At 44.5% G+C, this 21172-nt stretch overlaps 1 protein-coding gene across 1 annotated transcript in view; it reads left to right on the top strand.

Moving 5' to 3' along the window:
* Positions 1-278: 278 nt before the first annotated feature.
* The window catches only part of LOC144498589 (coiled-coil domain-containing protein 91-like), a 167560-nt gene continuing 146666 nt past the window's right edge, over positions 279-21172 (top strand). The window contains exons 1-2 of the mRNA XM_078219929.1: positions 279-490; positions 4284-4382. The gene's annotated coding sequence lies outside the window, so the exon portion shown is untranslated. The remainder of the gene's footprint in view (positions 491-4283; positions 4383-21172) is intronic.

Below are 21172 nucleotides of genomic sequence, written 5' to 3'. Positions count from 1 at the left end.
TACCCAAGGTATCAGTTTAAGTTTAAGTGTGTTCCTGCACTTGTGTGCTCAGTAAAGGTTAAAACCTCAGTGAGCTCATGTTAAACAAAGGTGCTTGCATGTCTGTGATGTTTGGTTTCACTTTAAACTCTAATTAAAGGTTTACAATGTTAAAACAATTATAGAGGTAAAAAAAATGAAGCTGTTGCTTAGCAACCTGCGGCCTACACCGCGAAACACTTGTTATTCAGTTTGGAAACAGGTATTTGAGAAGGAAGCAGCTCTCACAGGCAGGTCAATGGAGTAAGGGGCAGAAAGCCAGTCCCAAAATTAAAGAACAGATAGTTCCAGAAACCAGGGAATGAAAGAGGAATCCCAAGAAGATTGAGCCAAAGGGACAAACAGCTGAAATCTGAACAAGGTACTGTTCACTGGACTTAAAAAACGAACAGAGGGAGAGGCTCCCAGTTAAAGATAGAGCTGCAAGATGAAAACCTGATGAAGTCAGCAGGTGAGAAGACAGACATCTGAAGTATTCTCAAGATTGGTGACACCTTAATGCACCCTGTGAAGCAGTGGTGTTGTTAACATGGCTGGGTACCTGAGAGATTGTGTGGAGGCTTGAATGCACATGGCAATCCAAGGCAGAGAAATACTGAAAGAAGAGTTTTGAGAGAAAACCATGCATGGGAGAAGATTTCAAAGTGTGTTCTTCAAGATTGGTGATTGGAAACATTCATGTGGAAGTCAGAGTTCCAGTTAGACCAATTGGCTCACAGTGTGAGAAGCATCTGAGGCAATTTGATGAGAGATCCACAGAAGTTGAATTTGGTAGCATCTGTCACTTATTTCAGAGAGTGAAGTATCTGACCACATTTCATCCATTGGTTTACATGGACTGCGTGCTTACTGAGAACATTAGAGGTACAAGATTTTTTGTAACTTGTGTAATCCTTATAGATCTGTGTACATCTGTGATGGTGTAGTGGGAGTGTGGGAGTAGTGTATTATCGTTAATCTTTTCTTGTTTAATAAATGTTTTATTCTTTTGCTAAAAGCCAATCGGCAGTTCTGTGACTCTGTTCATCCAAGTCTCTGAACAAAATGTAAAAGTTACCGTCTATTGAGCCAGGATTCCACTCTGGGATATGACTCTCCAGTGATAACATCAGCTGGGATTGCAACACTCCACTGTCCACATGCATGGAGGCCCTTTTTCCACTGCCCCACCCTAGTTAAAATTGCAGGTTAAAATTCCTTTCTTTAGTTTTATAAGCTGTAGTCATGGAACAGCAATCGAAACAACACTTGCATTCAGTGAAGCTTCCTGTTTCTGTGAAAAGTATATGATCTGATTTCGATGTGGCTTCTTTTAAAATAAAACTACCCCATCATTGCCAAGGTCATTCAGTGAAGGTTTTTGAGAAAATGCAGCTTCACAGAATGGAAGTCAATTAAAGTTAACGTGAGGTGTTCGTGGATATATTATTTTCCCTCAAAAAACAGTGACTGTTACAGGATTTAAGTGATACTACACAGGTTTGCAGCACAATTCATTTTAATGGGTTTGCAAGGGATCTTACTGGTTCTCTTAAGGCCTGACTTTTGGCAGTGACCTTGGTAACTCAGCAAAGACCACATTTAAGTGCCTGTTCTTTACATTCTAATTTCCTGTCTTTGCAACATGTCTGTCTGCAGGCAAGTTTATTTGTTTTACAATTTTATATGATGGATCAGGTTTGTCAAAGTCCATAATGAACAACACAGTTTGTTGGGCAAGTTGAATACAGACTTTTACAATCCCATTCCTGTCTTCAGTCGACAAAATAAACGCTTATCACAAAACCACAGAAACCTACAGCACAGAAGGAGAGCATATGGCTTATGATGCCATGTTGGCTTTTTCTCTTGCTTTTTCCCACAGTCCCATGTGATGATTCATATGCACATGCCAAAAACACAAATTGTTTTTTTTTCTGTTTAAGGAGAATGTTTAAAATTCAGCTTTTTTCTGCAGGCAGCCAGTGTGTTTGGAAAGCATTTAGTCAGATGCTGGGAGAGCAGGATAATTACTTATTTTAGCCATGTCGTATTTACTTAGCATGGAGCTCATTCATTTTTGTCTATAGATGAAGAATTCCACTGGGACTTTTGATTAGGTTTTAATGAGGTCATGTTTTAATGTGGTTAATGGGAGGAACTAGGTCTGCAGGAGGGGAAAAAAACAGCTTTTCAGTACTGGCTGGGTTTTTATTTTGTTTGAAGACAGAGTTCCATAAGCTGCTCGGAAACTCATTTTTTCTCTCTGAAATCTTCAAGACTGTTTACTTTCATTATAGCAACTATATTTATGGTTGCTAACTGTATTTAAAGTGGCATTTATGTCTATAAGAGAATGCTGCTTATTTGGAACTGAAACAGTGATAAGTTAGAAATTAAAGTTCCTTTCTTTCATTTTTAAAAAATATTCAACTGTTAATAGTTAAGCCACTTTATTTGTTAGAGTTATATTGAAACTGTGTTGTGAAATAAAGTTTGTTTTATTGTAAAAGATGCCTAATTTGTCAGTGAAACTATTCCTGGAGCAAAGCATCCTCTCCTCACAATTATGCCAAAATAAGAAAAAATGTAGGGATCTAGTCTGGCATCCCAATGTAATTTGGTGTTCAGGTCCACGGCCCTAACACTCACTTTGTGCACATATATTGGGCTGGATTTGGCAATGGATCAAGTGTTGCAAAGTGGGATGAGAATGGGTGACTAGTTTTTAATTTTAAATTTTTTGGCCAGTGTAGACATGATGAGGTTGAATGGCCTCTTTTTGTGGTGTAACGTTTCTATGATTTTATAGTTCTAGTGGTGAAGCAACATGCTTGCCACCAACCTTGAACAAAGCTGCAAAGATCTAACCATCTCTGTTGGGTAGATGTTTCCTTTGCCAATGTCAGTTTGATTCTGGCGCCCACTCAGGGAGTCCAGCAACAGTGATGTCATTAGTCAGGTTAAGCAGCCAATCATAGACGGTGAAATAAATGATTGCAGCATTCACATGGGGTTAATGGAAAAGCTAAAACATCATGGCCGGTATTCTCCCAAAAATATTCTGAGTGCCGAATTTGCGTAAAACAGGAGTAACTCCCACTAATTTATCAGCGGGATTTTCAAAATGAATCTCCCACATTCTGTGCACTGTAGAGTGCCTCAGGGAGATTCACGTTGAAAGTCAGTGGGCGGGGTCTATTCCCAGTGGAGAGGCTGGCAGCGTAGCGCTGAGCGGGCCACTGCGCATCCACTGATCTGTCAGCGCCGGGATCGGCGCATGCGCAGTAGCCCCACTCTGCCAGCCTCCCAATAGCTGGCTAACTTGGTCACTGGCCAGCACAGCAACCCCGCAGCACTGCCACACAGACACCCCCACCCCCTGATTGCTGACCTCCTAGATGCCTCTCGGCCAGCCCTGATCCCCCGGCCCATCTTGATCTCCCCACTGCCACCCCCCTGCAGTCCCGATCTCCCCGACATCCCCCCCACCCCCATCGCAGCCACGACACCTCCTGCAGCGACCCCCCCCCCAACCCAGCAAGCCTGCTCCTCCCACTCAGATGGCCAGCCCCAATCAGCCCTTTCCCTGTCTCTACCACCGATCCCTGTACAGAGTAGCAGTAGGACTTGCCACCCTTACCGATCTCCCCCCCCCATAGACCCTGTCGCTCTGGCACTGCCCGATGCCCAGTGGGTAGTGCGAAGATGCCACTTGGACAGTGCCACTTTGCCCTTTGGGCAGTGCTAGGGGCCAGGCTGACACTGCCAGGCTGGCAATGTCCACTGCCAGGCTGGCAACCCCCCTTACCCCTGACCTCCTGGGCTGCCTCCCTTAACTCCAGTGGGGTCTGGCCGCCAGTTCGTGGGAAACTGGCATGGGGGTGGAGAGGCTAGTTGGCCTGGAGATTTCAGTCACGGGCCTGCTAATCATTATCATATTAAAATGGTGATTGTAACTATAAATCAGCTCCGTGACGATTTCTGGGACGGTAAAATTCCCCCTTGATCTTTCATATTTTAAAACTATGTGGAAATCTATGATGGATATTCGACTAATCTACTAATATAAAGATTTTCAGGGCCAGTATGTTTCTTCAGCAGCAACCATGAACTTGGTATACCATTAAAAACGCAGTTATGCTTCATTCAAAAAGGTGTAACTATTTTGAGGGTTTTCATTTTAAGACAAATTGCTTAAAAAGGTAGGATTTTTGTTAGTTCACTGATTTCTATTTGATTGCAGTCTTTGGGTGCTTCAACAGAGAAACATAAAATCACTGTCAGCAACGTCTGGATTTCCACATTTAACTGCACATGTGCGGACTCTATCAATTTCTGCCAGTTTCGGAAGATTAATGATGGTGAGCACTGTCAGTTTCACCTTTGTTACTACCACATAATCTGGGCCATTAGATGACAAAATGCTCTATAATTTTTGTCGTGTGATTATTGAATAGATAAGAGTGCAAAAAAGTCCAGTGCAAGTCTTTGACAAAGTAAAGCAAAAAATATCAAAGGATATGCCATTGTATGTGATTCATCTTAGTTCTTGCATTCATCTTTCTGATGTAAATTAGCTATGATGCGCCTTTGTATACACAATGTTATAAACATATGGGTGCACTATCAAGCTCAGGAGTGTACGATTCCATCATTTAAAAAATAAGCCATCAGGTTAGGAATATTTTCTGTAAGGTTGCACAACAGTCAATGATCCGTGAGGTTTACCAACCATGAAACTTAGGCTATTTAAGTATGTGGGACAAAGATCAAATTTGCACAATACAAGCATCAGCTTTGCGAGAGCTGTGGTGTGGACAAATTGTTCACTCAATAATGATCTTGAAGCATGATTCACTTCCATTACAGACTTGACGTTTCTAGTATATCAGATATCCATCATAAACAGACAGTGTTTCTCTGGCTCATTGACAACCTCAAACATAAATCTTGTGAAGAACTTCTCATGGTGTATTTACTAGAATCATAGAATCGTAGAACCCCTACAGTGCAGAAAGAGGCCATTCAGTCAATCGAGCCTACACCGACAGCAATGCCACCCAGGCCCTACCCCGTAACTCCACATATTTACCCTGTTAATTTGTCTGACTCTAAGAGGCAATTTAGCATGGTCAATCAACTTAACTTGTACATCTTTGGACTGTGGGAGGAAACCAGAGCACCTGGAGGAAATCCACGCAGACACATGGAGAATATGCAAAATCCACACAGACAGTCACTCAAGGCCAGAATTGAACACGGGTTCCTGGTGCTGTGTGGCAGCAGTACTAACCACTGTGTTACCGTGTGCCCCATTTGTAGACTATGTGACTATATTGAGGCTAAGGGATATGATAGTCATGGCTTCAGCCATGTCAATACCACTGACTTCCAGCATGTGCTGTAGGTTTTCTCCCTTTTTTGGAGATGGGTATTTCCTTGAAGAATTTAGCTTCAATATTAAAGGTTAATTACATGGAAGCTGCAGGAACTGGCTGATGTATCTGGTGCCATTTCAGAGCTAGGAGAATCTGCTCTATATAGAGAGGTTTCTCGCGATGATTCCTTCCTGTAGGTCCTCTGCCATGGGTACATAGGTCCATCCATTAGGTGTTCTCCCATTGCGACTCTTATTCTCCTCTTCCGTGTTATCTCCATGACATTAGACAGGGGCCTCCCTCTTCTCTTCCTTATCATTGTCTTCCTCAGATTTCATAACATTGGCTTCTGTCCCCTCTGGTTGTATGCCCCTCTGCTGTGCCATATAGTGCAGCATGCAGCACACAACTATTCTGGAAACCCTTGCAGGAGAATACTCTGATGATCTTCCAGAATGGTCATGGCATCTGCAGTGCACCTTCAAAAGGTCAATAGCCTTCTCAGTGATGTTGCAGGTCAGCACATGACCATTGTTGTACTGCCTTTCAGGCCAGCTGAAGAGGGTCATCAGCATCTCCTAAAGGGGTACCCTTGTCCCCCAGAAGCCAAATATGGACCTGTGTTGGCGGTTTGAAAAAACCAAGGAAGCTGTGAATTCCTCAGTATAATTGAATCATGGCAGCTTCCAGGATAACGTGCACATATGTGCAGGAACATCTTGGTGTGGTAACACATCACCTGCACCTTCAAGGAGTAGAAGGATTTCCTGTTAATGAAAGGTATCTCATTGATTATTTGGTGCCCTTGTAGCAATATGGGTGCAATCTATAGCTCCCTGTACTTGGGGGAAGCCTGCTATTTTTGCAAAGTCCCTGGCCCTCTGTGTCCATGCCAACATTCCATGGGGAGGTTCATATGCTCCCCTCCTGACTGAAGAGAGTATTTGATTTATCTGTGGGCACCTGATGGTGAAATGCCACAGTGGTCTGCAGAAGACCCGTGCAAAGAGCCAGCAGCATAAAATATTACCTTGCATGCCACAATCTGTAGACAGTGGTGCCAATCCTTACCGCACCTATTTCTTGGAATATTCTCAGCATTTTTCTCAGTTGATTTTCTGTCATATCAAGTATGACCTTTGGGTTGGTACGCCCTTCCCTCAGGATAATACCTTGTGGTCCTGCCTGGTGTGCACTGCTGGTCTTATCCCCTACTTCTGTCGTGCATTCCTCACGTTCACATGCCTCCATGTGATATCATCCCTATGTCAGCAGATTCTTTGTCACGCTGCCTACTTGTCCTCTTAGCGAGCCTGGTGAACATTCCTTCCTCCAACCTGGATGCCTGAATCAAGAGGACCAAAGTGATATGCCCACTTAAGACCAGTGGCCCCACCTTGCCAAGGGAGCATGACCTCGCACAATAATTGCTAAGGTCCACAGTTAAGGAACTGATTTTACAACTCGCCGAGACACTATTATCTGAAAAGACTTTATCAGGCTCTGGAAGGATGTTTTCCAAGTCACGTTTCATTAAGGACCTGGGTGTGGGGATAGGCTTCCGGACTGATTAAGGCACAGGTCTACATGTCAGCTCCACTGTGAGTATGTGAAAGAAGTAATGTGTTGTGAGGTGTAGTTTTTTGTAGGTTGCTCTGCCACAGTTTCATTTATGTACTGTGCATGAATATTGTTCCTGTGGTTTGCTGCAAAGTTTTATTGTGGTGCATGGTGACGGTATCTCATCAGCAAATGGTGGTGTTAATCTAGTCTCTACTTGGAATGTAAAAGGCATGAACTATCCAGAAAAGAGGGGCACTGCTGCCTCACAGTGCCAGGGTCCCGGGTTCGATTGCTGGCTTGGGTCACTGTCTGTGCGGAGTCTGCATGTTCTCCCAATGTCTACGTGTGTTTCCTCTGGGTGCTCCAGTTTCCTCCCACAGCCCAAAAGATGTGCTGGTTAGGGGTGCATTGGCCATGCTAAATTCTCCCTCAGTGTACCTGAACAGGCGCAGGAGTGTGGCGACTTGGGGATTTTCACAGTGTTAATGTAAGCCTACTTGTGACACTAATAAATAAACTTTAAACTTTTTTCAAAACTTAAAAAAAAAACAAAATACTGTTTTAATATCTGACTATGCCCTGGCCATGCTTTGCATTGAATTTGGACAGTTGCGTCAGTATCATTGGAGATTTAACCTGTCATAGCTTTTGGACAGCAAGATTTGCCACTACAATGTCCACAATTATGTCAATGTTCTTAGAAACGAATGACACGTTTGATGTATGTGACTCTACCTTATGGGCAACATTCAAAGTAGTAATGAGGAGATCATATGAATCCTCTTTAAGGCGCAAACATCTGGCAAAAATAGAAATGTAGTTATCACAACTAGAACAACCCTCCAGGGCAACCAAATCATCCCTTACTTTAAACCATATGCTTAGAATTGAATATAAATACAATACCATACTCTCAAAGCAGATTAATAACTTACTGCTAAAAATTAAACAAAAGCATTTGGAGCTCATAGGCTGTTAACAAGGCCATTATGAGGAGAACAAGTCAATAGAGCTATACATAAAGTTAAGTTGAAATGTGTATTTGTGTCAGACCCGAAGGACATTAATAAATGCCTTAGTGAATTTTACATGGGGCAGTGAACATCCAAAATAACTGCGGAGATAAAGGACATTACAAACTTCCTCTATATCTGCCAAAATTAGATGATGCAGATGGATGATTCTTACATGCAGACTTCATAACTCAGGAAAAGCTTGATACAATAACATCTTTCTCTGCAGTCTCAATGGGCTGAAGGGCTCTTCCTGCGCTGTATGACTCTTTGAATGGTAAAGTTGTCAGGCCAGATGGATTTGGGGTTGAGTTTCATAAGAAATATGAAAGGTAAGTTGCCCCTATGTTACTAAGAGTGATAAATCATTCTCTTGATGACCTAAGATTTACCCAATAATTTTATGAAGCAAATGCATCATTACTGCGGAAGAAAGATGGAGATGAGACTAATCTATCACCATACCTTCCATTATCTTTATTGAATCCGACATAAAGGCATTTACCAAATTATTAGCAAACAGATTAAATAAATATATTCCTTCTACTATTCATCCTGATCAACCTGCATTCATCCCCAATAGATTGTCTTTCCTCAATGTGAAACGGTTGTTGAATGTGATGTACACAAAACATAAGAGTTCCAAAACAGCTATTCATTCCTAGATAAGGTGTTAAGGTGCTTGATTAAATTGAATGGAAATGTATTCTCACTGTTCTTGGTGAGTTTCAAATGGAGGAATCCTTTGATTTCCTGGATCAGGGTGTTGTGTGCGCACTCACCAGCTTCTGTTCTCACTGACCAAGATAAAACAACACCTCTCTCACTTCATAGAAAGACGAGGCAGGGGTGCTAACTCTTGCCTTTTTTATTTGCAATGGCAATAACTTGCTGTGAGCATAAGAAACTATTTGGGTATCGCTGCAGACAAGAACCATCACATATCTTTGTATGCTGACAGTGTGATCTTGTATTTCTCCCAACGTGAACAATCTGTCCCTCCCTTTACTGGATCTCATTAAAACATTTGGTGAGTTTTCAGGGTATACCATCTATCAGGAACAAAGTGAATTTATGCCGCTCACCGCTAATCTTGATTTTTTTTTAAACGTGCTGTACCATTTAAAATTACAGAAGATCATATTATATTCCTGGAAATTCCAAAGTTTTTAAAACTGAATTTTTCAGTAATGTTAGAAAAGCACAATATCGAAAAATGAAGAGGACTACCACTTTTTATGATAGGATGGATAAGGTGCGCGAGGTTACGGGGATAGGGGGTGGGGGTGGTGGGCCTGGGTGAGATGCTCTTTCGGAGAGTCTTTGCAGACTCGATGGGCCGAATGACCTCTTTCTACACTGGAGGGATTCTATGAATGCCATTAAAAGGGTTACCCTGCCAAGACTTCCCAACGTCTTTCAGAATTTGCCAATTTTTTTAACTAAATAATTTTAAAAGCTTTGGATTCTATTATAATGTGGTTTATTTAGGGCTATAAAGCACTTTGTATCGCCAAGATACATTTATGTAAGCCCAAATATACAGGTGGCCAAATATACAGGGACTGCCCATTTTCAGCTTTATTGGGCAGCTAATGCCTAGAGGTTATGTGTATTGGCAGGATGCTTTCCCAGGTGACACGCCTGCAGAGATTCCATCTTGGCTAGCTATTGAAATCAGTGTCAATACCAGCACCTCTCTTCCAGCACTTTTATTTACTGTAGTGAAATTGCCTGATGTAATAGCAGATAATAACCATGTACTAAAAAAAATTGAGAATTTGGAAACAGATAAAAGCCGACTGTAACTTATCAAGCACCTCCATTCATAGCCCAGTATGTTCTAACCATACTTTCCTCCCATCCCAATCAGATGCAGATTTTACAATTTGGAGACATAAAGGAATAGTCATACTTAGAAACTTGCAGATAGATAGTCACTTTGCCTCTTTTGAACAATTATGAGTTAGATTTGATCTACCTTAAACACATTTTTTCTGATATTTGCAAATAAGAAATTATGCGTGTCAAGACATACCTTATTTTGAAACGTTTCCGAAGGAATTGGAAATCTGTAGACATTCATTGAGCCCAGCCGGGTGAAGAAATTAATTTCTCAGTTGGTAGTATTATTTTCTAATCAAGTGAATGATTCCACCAACTTTCTTCGAAATATATGGAGTGAGATTGTAGTATGGAGATTAGGTTGCAGATCTTAGACAAGATATGGGAGGAGACTCGGCGAAGAATACATACCTATTTCATAAACGTCAGACACCAACTAATTCAATATAAAGCAATGCACAAACTCAATTATTCAAAAGCAAAGTTACATGAGATCTATCATACGGATTTCCCCATATGTGATAAAAACAATGAAGGCACCTTGGTGCATCTTTTTTGGACATGTCCCAAGCTTTGCTGATTTTGGTTAGATATATTCCAGTGGTAATCTGATGTATACAATCAAAGAACAAACAAAGAACAGTACAGCACAGGAAACAGGCCCTTCGGCCCTCCAAGCCTGTGCCGCTCCTTGGTCCAACTAGACCAATTGTTTGTATCCCTCCATTCCCAGGCTGCTCATGTGACTATCCAGGTAAGTCTTAAACGATGTCAGCGTGCCTGCCTCCACCACCCTACTTGGCAGCGCATTCCAGGCCCCCACCACCCTCTGTGTAAAAAACGTCCCTCTGATATCTGAGTTATACTTCGCCCCTCTCACTTTGAGCCCGTGACCTCTCGTGATCGTCACCTCCGACCCGGGAAAAAGCTTCCCACTGTTCACCCTATCTATACCCTTCATAATCTTGTACACCTCTATTAGATCTCCCCTCATTCTCCGTCTTTCCAAGGAGAACAACCCCAGTTTACCCAATCTCTCCTCATAGCCAAGACCCTCCATACCAGGCAACATCCTGGTAAACCTTCTCTGCACTCTCTCTAACGCCTCCACGTCCTTCTGGTAGTGCAGCGACCAGAACTGGACGCAGTACTCCAAATGTGGCCTAACCAGCGTTCTATACAGCTGCATCATCAGACTCCAGCTATTATACTCTATACCCCGTCCTATAAAGGCAAGCATACCATATGCCTTCTTCACCACCTTCTCCACCTGTGTTGCCACCTTCAAGGATTTGTGGACTTGCACACCTAGGTCCCTCTGTGTTTCTATACTCCTGATGACTCTGCCATTTATTGTATAACTCCTCCCTACATTATTTCTTCCAAAATGCATCACTTCGCATTTATCCGGATTAAACTCCATCTGCCACCTCTCCGCCCAATTTTCCAGCCTATCTATATCCTGCTGTATTGCCCGACAATGCTCTTCGCTATCCGCAAATCCAGCCATCTTCGTGTCATCCGCAAACTTGCTGATTACACCAGTTACACCTTCTTCCAAATAATTTATATATATCACAAATAGCAGAGGCCCCAGTACAGAGCCCTGCGGAACACCACTGGTCACAGACCTCCAGCCGGAAAAAGACCCTTCGACCACTACCCTCTGTCTCCTATGGCCAAGCCAGTTCTCCACCCATCTAGCCACTTCTCCTTGTATCCCATGAGCCTTAACCTTCTTAACCAACCTGCCATGTGGGACTTTGTCAAATGCCTTACTGAAATCCATATAGACAACATCCATGGCCCTTCCTTCATCAACCGTTTTTGTCACTTCCTCAAAAAACTCCACCAAATTTGTAAGGCACGACCTCCCTCTTACAAAACCATGCTGTCTGTCACTAATATTAGAATCTTACAGCATAGCAGAGGCCCATTGGTCCATCGAGTCCACACTGACACATTAGAAACACCTGAACTCCCACCTAATCCCATCTGCCAGCGCTTAGCCTATAGCCCTGAATGTTATGATGTGCCAATTGCTCATCCAGATACTTTTTAAAGGATGTGAGGCAACCCGCCTCTATCACCTCCAAGGCAGCACATTCCAGACCGTCCTCACCCTCTGGGTAAAAAAGCTTTTCCTCACATCCACCCTAAACCTCCTGCCCCTCACCCTGAATCTATGTCCCCTTGTGACTGAGCCTTCAACTAAGGGGAACAGCTGCTCCTTTTCCACTCTGTTCATGTCCAGAATGGGATTTTCCTCTGACCCTGAGATCACTGTATTGTGATGCTCTGATGAAGAAAACTGAATGGGAGTGACTTACTTAACATTTGGGATGTTGACAGTAAAAACGTTATTCTGTAAGTGTGTAAGACAGAAACAATAATAATTTTTAATTCGTGGCTAATGGAACTAATACTTGCATTACACATGGAAAGGATCCACTTCAGCATTAATAACAAAATGGATACGTTTTTAAAAATATGGCAGCCACTTCTGGAGCACTTGGAGACTGTCAAAAAAGAAGAGAAGCTAGGGGCTGCACCATGATTGTCTTATAAATGATGCTATAAAGCAGTGATCTAATGTTGATTTTCCTTATGTATACTTTCCTGTTGGGAGCAAGCAAGCACTTGTTGTTCTTGTTTGTCTGTTTGGTCCTTTGTACTGGTGCGTTTCTTTCGTTTTGTTTGTTTCAACACTCTATATAATCGCTCTTTGTTGTTATTTCGTATTTGCATTCGTTTATTACCTTCGTATGGTTGTACTGCTGATGTGATTGTTTCACATTTTTGATATACAGTATGTATTATATTATAGAAAAGGTAAAAAAATTAAAACATGTTTTAAAAATCTAGGCACAATGGCACTGTTGTTAGCACTGCTGCCTCACGGTGCCAGGGACCCGAGTTCAATTCCAGCCTCGGGTCACTGTCTGTGTGGATTTGGCACATTTTCCCCATGTCTGCGTGGGTTTCCTCCAGGTGCTCCGGCTTCCTCCCACAGTCCAAAGATGTGCAGGTTAGGTGGATTGGCCATGCTAAATTGCCCCTTAGTGTCCCAAGATATATAGGTTAGGGGGATTAGCCGGGGTAAATGTGTAGGGTTATGGGGTAAGCCTAAGTAAGAGCCAGTGCAGAATAGAGCTGAACAACTTCCTTCTGCGCTGTAGGGATTCTATGCTTCCATGATTGTATGATTGTTCCTTTCCTGATAAACCTTCCGGTATTTTGGTAGCAAGACACAGTCCCTTCTTATTTTAGCAATGTCTAAATCCAGGAAAAACTTAGGACCTCTCAGACCTGCTTCTCTGTAACAGCATGCATTGTAAAGTCTATTTTCCTTATAGAATATTTTATATTACGTTTTATTAACTGTTTGCCTTCATTCAGAATTACCCCATCATTGATCCTTATTTTGTTCTACTGTTTCTCAAACTACTGGCGACCTCAAGATAAAGTCGCCATAGCCCCAGATGACCATGGGCTGCTCTCCCCTGTGAGGGGGAGAGCTGCTTGATGGTGATTTAACCTGAGGATTACCACACCTCAGGCGACGGGTAAGAATGAGAAGGTGGGACCTTCATGAAGCTCAGTTGGCTGGACAGCTGGTTAGTGATGCAGAGCGATGCCAACAGCACGGGCTCAATTCCTGTACTGGCTGAGGTTATTCATGAAGGTCCGCCTTCTCAGGCGAGGTGATGAATGAATACTTTTCTTCAGTGTTCACCAAGGAGAGGGGCCATGTTTTTGAGGAAGAGAAGGTGTTACAGGCTAATAGGCTGGAGGAAATAGATGTTCGGAGGGAGGATGTCTTGGCAGTTTTGAATAAACTGAAGGTCGATAAGTCCCCTGGGCCTGATGAAATGTATCCTAGGATTCTTTGGGAGGCAAGGGATGAGATTGCAGAGCCTTTGGCGTTGATCTTTGGGTCCTCGCTGTCCACGGGGATGGTGCCAGAGGACTGGAGAATGGCGAATGTTGTTCCTCTGTTTAAGAAAGGGAATAGAAATGACCCTGGTAATTATAGACCGGTTAGTCTTACTTCGGTGGTTGGTAAATTGATGGAAAGGGTCCTTAGGGATGGGATTTACGACCATTTAGAAAGATGCGGATTAATCCGAGATAGTCAGCACGGATTCGTGAAGGGCAAGTCGTGCCTCACAAATTTGATAGAATTTTTTGAGGAGGTAACTAAGTGTGTTGATGAAGGTAGGGCAGTTGATGTCATATACATGGATTTTAGTAAGGCGTTTGATAAGGTCCCCCATGGTCGGCTTATGATGAAAGTGAGGAGGTGTGGGATAGAGGGAAAGTTGGCCGATTGGATAGGCAACTGGCTGTCTGACCGAAGACAGAGGGTGGTGGTCGATGGAAAATTTTCGGATTGGAGGCAGGTTGCTAGCGGTGTGCCGCAGGGATCAGTGCTTGGTCCTCTGCTCTTTGTGATTTTTATTAATGACTTAGAGGAGGGGGCTGAAGGGTGGATCAGTAAATTTGCTGATGACACCAAGATTGGTGGAGTAGTGGATGAGGTGGAGGGCTGTTGTAGGCTGCAAAGAGACATAGATAGGATGCAAAGCTGGGCTGAAAAATGGCAAATGGAGTTTAACCCTGATAAATGTGAGGTGATTCATTTTGGTAGGACAAATTTAAATGTGGATTACAGGGTCAAAGGTAGGGTTCTGAAGACTGTGGAGGAACAGAAAGATCTTGGGGTCCATATCCACAGATCTCTAAAGGTTGCCACTCAAGTGGATAGAGCTGTGAAGAAGGCCTGTAGTGTGTTAGCTTTTATTAACAGGGGGTTGGAGTTTAAGAGCCGTGGGGTTATGCTGCAACTGTACAGGACCTTGGTGAGACCACATTTGGAATATTGTGTGCAGTTCTGGTCACCTCACTATAGGAAGGATGTGGAAGCGCTGGAAGGAGTGCAGAGGAGATTTACCAGGATGCTGCCTGGTTTGGAGGGTAGGTCATATGAGGAAAGGTTGAGGGAGCTAGGGCTATTCTCTCTGGAGCGGAGGAGGCTGAGGGGAGACTTAATAGAGGTGTATAAAATGATGAAGGGGATAGATAGAGTGAACGTTCAAAGACTATTTCCTCGGGTGGATGGAGCTATTACAAGGGGGCATAACTATAGGGTTCGTGGTGGGAGATACAGGACGGATATCAGAGGTAGGTTCTTTACGCAGAGAGTGGTTGGGGTGTGGAATGGACTGCCTGCAGTGATAGTGGAGTCAGACACTTTAGAAACATTTAAGCGGTTATTGGATAGGCACATGGAGCACACCAGGATGATAGGGAGTGGGATAGCTTGATCTTGGTTTCAGATAAAGCTCGGCACAACATCGTGGGCCGAAGGGCCTGTTCTGTGCTGTACTGTTCTATGTTCTATGTTCAACCTTGTCCCTCGCCTGAGGTGTGGCGATCCTCGGGTTAAATCGCCACCAGTCAGCTCTCCCCCTCAAAGGGGAGAACAGCCTATGGTCATCTGGGACTATAGCAATTTTACCTTTACTGGCAACCTAATTGGATAGTAGAGATAAAGGCAAAGAAGTCTCATGGAAGCAAAAGAAGAATGGGAAGAAAAAAAATCTCTGAAAAATTAATTATGTAGCAAGTTGAAATTCTTCAGGCCACTTCTTTGATCCTTGACATTCACTGGGCACCCTGTCTCACTTGCCTTTTGCATCTCAACACAACTTGTTCTCGCTCCACCAATAGTTGGCACACATGTAGCACACATTTTTTAATAAAGGTCCTGTCAATAAACCAACAGCAGAAGATGTCATGGACTGTACTTGTTTGATTCCCCAGTATTGAATTTTATGGCACTTTGTCGGAAAAGTAAACTATGTAGGGTGAAGTACAGAATGGAAATCTGGCAAGAGGAACATAGAAGCAGCCTCTCAAATGAGTTGTGTCATTCACTGAGTGCATGGTTGATCTGTATCTTAACTCTATCCATTTGCCTTGGCTTCATATTCTTTTTGTTAACTAGCAAAAATCTCTTGATATAAAATTATTGAGTTATCATCTATTGTTTTTTTGTGGGAGAGAGTTTCATACTTCTTTCAACCCTTTTCATGAAGTAATGTTTCCAAACATCTCTCCTGCCTGACCTGAAAATAAGCAGGAAAATAATCTTGCTATCTACTTTATCAATTCCTTTCAAAATTCAAAAGTCAAATCTAGTATATCTCTTTCAAGGTGTGGTGACCAGCACTTGCACCCAATACTTCAGATGTGATCTAATCAGGGCTTTATATAGCTTTTGAAGAACATTTTCCCTTTATGCTATATGTCTAGTTACAAGAGAATCATTCTATTAGCCTTTTGGATTATTTTCTGTACCCGATGAATATGTTTTAATGATCTATGGCATGAACCCCTAAATCTTGGAATTGTCCTGTTCCTAACTTTTTGCCATTTATGCAGCGAATTGAGAAAACAGATCGAATTAAAGTTAGCTTAGTAGAAAGTTTCAGTGCTCATTAAACTGTGGCACAGTAGAGTGACGACTGGGTAATGCTGTGAGTTATCACATACTATATTGTGGTGAATGGTGCCGGCTGCAAATCATTGGTAGCACTCTTGTCTTTCAGTCAGAAGGTGGAAGTTCAATCCCACACTGGATCTAGGCTGACAGTTCTGTGCAGTACAGACAGGGTGCTGCCTTTTGCAAGAGACAATAAATCAAGTTCCTGTCTGCCCTCTTACATGCGTGTAATTGGATAGCATAATTCGTAGCAAAGCAGATGAATTCTCCCGGTTTACTGACCTATATTTATTAAATGATTTATTGATTTTTGGACTGGAGGAGGGTACAAAGTGATCAATGCCAGGACCACTGTTTTTCTTGATCTACAGAATTAAACTTGTCTGTACATAGCACAATTTCAAAGTTTGCAGATGACACAAAATTTGGAAATATTGTAAACCATGAAAAGTACAATGACGGACTTCAATATGATGTGGGCTAGAGGAATGAGTGGACAGATAAAACAATATCAACTAAAGGATCCGATTCTAAAGGAGACGCAAGAACATCTGGAAGTATATGTACACAAATAATTGAAGGGGTTAGAGCAGATTGAGAAAATGATTAATAAGGCATAAGGGATTCTTGACTTTCTAAATGGAGACATAGAGTGGAAAAATAGGAAAGTTATGATGAATCTTTTTAAAATGCTAGATCAGCCTCAACTGGGCACTGCACCTTAGGACAGACTAGAAAGTTTTAGAGAGAGTGCAAAAAGGTTTACGAGAATAGTTCCAGGGATGAGGTTTTCTGGTTATGTAGATAGATTGGAGAAGTTGGAATTGCTCTGTTTAGAGAAGAGGAGGTTGAGAGGGAATTTGCTAGAGATATTCAACATTGTGAGGGATCTGGATAGAATAGATGGGGAGAAACTATTCCAATTGGTAGAAGGTGATGCACTATCAACCGAGTCAAGACTAGTTGTGAGCAAGACAAATAGGCTTTTATTAGCAAGAACTTGGAGCCATCCCTGTCGGAGATCTGGCCTGTACTGAAGGCTAGGGGGAGGAGCCACCGCCTATATACCTGGACCAGGGGGAGGAGTCTTGGGCAGAACCGACAGGGATGTGCCACATATACAGGTCATAATAAATACTAACAGTGGTTTACCACCACAGATAACAGATAACAGTGGTTTACCACATTCACCCCCTGTTTAAAAAAAGAGTCCGTCGGGGGTGAGGCAGAGTGAACAATATTTACAATATTTACAGATTTAGTCTATCCGGGGGCTTGCTCTGCCGCTGCGATCGCCGTAGTGCCGGTTCCGATGTAGTTTCAGGTCGCGGTGTCGTTTCAAGCGCCGGAACATTGCTGTCATCCGTAGTCTCGTCCGCCCGTCGGGTGCGTGGTGACAACTCCTGGGGCTCAGGCGAGCTGTATACGGGGGTGAGAGGAGTTCCCTGTGCCTGTTTACCTCAATGTCCACCATGGACTTGGCGAGTTGATGAGGCTTAGACTGGTCCGGAGTAACCGATGCCACCGTTGAATCCTGCAGATAGCCGTTGGGGGCTGATGAGGTAGGAGATGGCGGCCCCTGCTGGTCACTCGCGGCCGAAGTTGTCCAAGATGGCGTCCCCCGTGGGTCACCAGTGGCCGATGACATCATCCAAGATGGCAGCCCCCGCGGGTCACATGTGGCCGGAGTCGTCCAAGATGGCGCCCCCTTGGGTCGCACGTGGCCAGGGTTGTCCAAGATGGTGGCCCCCGCGGGTCGCACGCGCGCTCGTGGATTTGGAGGTAGACTTACGGCAGACTTTGGTGTAGTGCCCCTTCTTCCCACACGTGGAGCAGAACGACTCCCTCGCTGGGCAGCGTTGTCGGGGGTGCTTACCCAGGCCGCAGAAGTAGCATTTCGGGCCTCCAGAGGCTGCTGCAGTGGTCAGGTCACCGGTGAGGTGTGGGGCGGCGTAGGTCTGTGGTCCTCCCAGTAGCGACGGCTGCGGTGTCCACGATGCGCCCATGTGGTCAGGTGAGTAGGCTTTGAGGTATTGGGAGGTCACCTCTAAGGATTCGGCCAGTTCCACCGTTTTCTTTAAGTCCAGCGCACCCTGTTCCAGTAGCCTTTGTTGGATATAAGTAGTTCCGATGCCCATGACAAAGGCATCCCTGATTAAGTCCTCTGTGTATTGGGTGGCAGTCACAGTCTTACAGTTACAGTTCCGGGCAAGCAGTCGCAACGCGCGCAGGAACTGGTCAACTGATTCACCAGGCTGCCGTCTGCGCGAAGCAAGGAGGTGTCTTGCGTAGACTTCATTAGGCCGTTTATTATACTGGCCCTTTAAAAGTTCGATAGCGGCTGTGTAATTTTCCGCGTCTCAGATCGTAGAATATACTACGTCGCTAACCCGGCTGTGGAGCACCCGTAGTTTGTCAGCATCTGTACGGACAGCAGTGGAGGCTTCGATGTAATCTTCGAAGCATTTCAGCCAGTGATCAAACGTGTTTGACGCTCCAGCAGTGTGCGGGTCCAAATTCAGTCTGTTGGGTTTTAGTAACTGCTCCACTTTTTAAAAAAAATTGCTAATAAAATTGATGCATTATCAATCGAGTCAAGACTAGTTGTGAGCAAGACAAATAGGCTTTTATTAGCAAGAACTTGGAGCCATCCCTGTCGGAGATCTGGTTTGTACTGAAGGCTAGGGGGAGGAGCCACCGCCTTTATACCCGGACCAGGGGGAGGAGTCTTGGGCGGAACCGACAGGGATGTGCCATATATACAGGTAATAATAAATACTAACTAACAGTGGTTAACCACAACAGATAACAGTGGTTTACCACAGAAGGGTGATGCGCGTTATCACACACGAGGCTTGAGATACTCTGGAAATAAAGGCTTTTATTTGCTGTAACAACGAAGCTACTAATTATATACACGATCCCAGACTGAGGGGTCCCAGACAGAGCAGAGACCTTTATACCTCTCCCAGGAGGCGGAGCCCGACTGGGATGTACCACAATAACTATAATACAAGGTGTAACAGCCCAACCCTAACCCCAACAGCAACAAGTAGAACAACCCATCCCTAACCCCAACAGCAACATATATACATACTTGTAGTACTGGCCAGACCCTGGCTCAGTACTATCTAGTTGGAACCAACGATGGTTCACCACATTCACCCCTCCTTTGAAGACAAAGGCCGGCGGGGTACAAAAAAACAGAATAATTTGTCATCAGTCTATAAGTTCAGACGGTCAGGGGGACCGCACCGTTGTTGTGACCTCAATACCGGCGATGACACCGGAGTAGGCACTCGCGGTGGCGTTCTCCCCAAGGCGATGTCCAACTGTTCCTCCACAGTTTCACGGGCCGGTTGACCCTGAGGTGATGGTAATCCATGGAGTTCCGACACGCCCTGAAGTGGCGACCATCCTCTGGACTCAGGCAAGCTGTACACGGGAGTAAAAGGGTTAAGTAATGGTCCCGATGCTGCCCGTGCCGTGTCCGGAGGGGAAACAAGAGTTATGGGGTTTGTAACAGGGGGTATGGGAGCGACAGGGGTTGCTACATTCCCTGCTGGCGCCAGGTCTCGAATCGAGACCGTGTCCTCTCGCCCGTCAGGGTATGCCACATAGGCATACTGAGGGTTGGCGTGGAGGAGATGGATCTGTTCGACCAACGGGTCGGACTTGTGGGCCCTTACATGTCGCCGCAGGAGGACAGGTCCTGAGTACGTCAACCAAGACGGTAATGAGGTCCCAGAGGAAGACTTCCGAGGGAATGAAAACAGCCTCTCATGAGGAGTAGCGTTGGTTGCCGTACACAGGAGTGAGCGTATGGAATGGAGCGCATCAGGGAGCACCTCTTGCCAACGGGAGACTGGAAAGCTTTTTGACTTCAACGCCAGTAAGACAGCCTTCCAGACTGTAGCATTCTCACGTTCCACCTGTCCGTTACCCCTAGGGTTGTAGCTCGTGGTTCTACTAGAGGCAATCCCGTATGAGAGCAGATATTGCCTCAAGTCATCACTCATGAACGACGAGCCCCTGTCGCTGTGAATGTAGCTGGGGTACCCGAACAGGGTAAAAAGATAACGGAATGCCTTGATAACCGTGGCAGCGGATGTATCAGAGCAGGGAATAACAAAAGGGAATCTCGAGTACTCATCAATGATGTTGAGGAAGTACACATTCCGATCTGTTGAGGGAAGGAGGCCCTTAAAATCGACACTCAGTCTTTCGAAGGGACGAGTGGCCTTGACTAATTGTGCCCGGTCAGGTCGGTAAAAGTGCGGTTTGCATTCCGCGCATACCCGACAGCTTCTTGTTATGGACCTGACATCCTCCACCGAGTAGGGCAGATTGCGGGCTTTTATAAAGTGGTAGAGCCGAGTGACCCCAGGATGGCATAGGTCATTATGGAGAGCCTGCAAACGGTCCTCCTGTATACTGGCGCATGTTCCATGCGAGAGGGCATCCGAGGGCTCATTGAGTTTCCCTGGACGATACATGATATCATAGTTATAGGTGGAGAGTTCAATTCTCCACCGCAAGATCTTGTCGTTCTTGATCTTGCCCCTCAGCGTGTTATTAAACATGAACGCCACGGACCGCTGGTCCGTGATCAGGGTGAACCGTTTTCCCGCCAAGTAATGGCGCCAGTGCCTGACGGCCTCCACAATGGCCTGGGCCTCCTTTTCCACCGCTGAATGCCGAATTTCGGGGCCTTGGAGGGTGCGGGAAAAAAAGGCGACGGGCCTGCCTGGTTAAGTGTGGCGGCCAGGGCGAAATCAGCTGCATCGCTCTCCACCTGAAAGGGGATGGACTCATCAACAGCGTGCATCGTAGCTTTCGTGATG

This window comes from Mustelus asterias, chromosome 9 (assembly GCF_964213995.1).
Source record: "Mustelus asterias chromosome 9, sMusAst1.hap1.1, whole genome shotgun sequence".
NCBI lineage: Eukaryota > Metazoa > Chordata > Chondrichthyes > Carcharhiniformes > Triakidae > Mustelus > Mustelus asterias.
The sequence above is the reverse complement of the archived record's forward strand: the minus strand, read 5'-3'. Positions and strand labels throughout refer to the sequence as shown.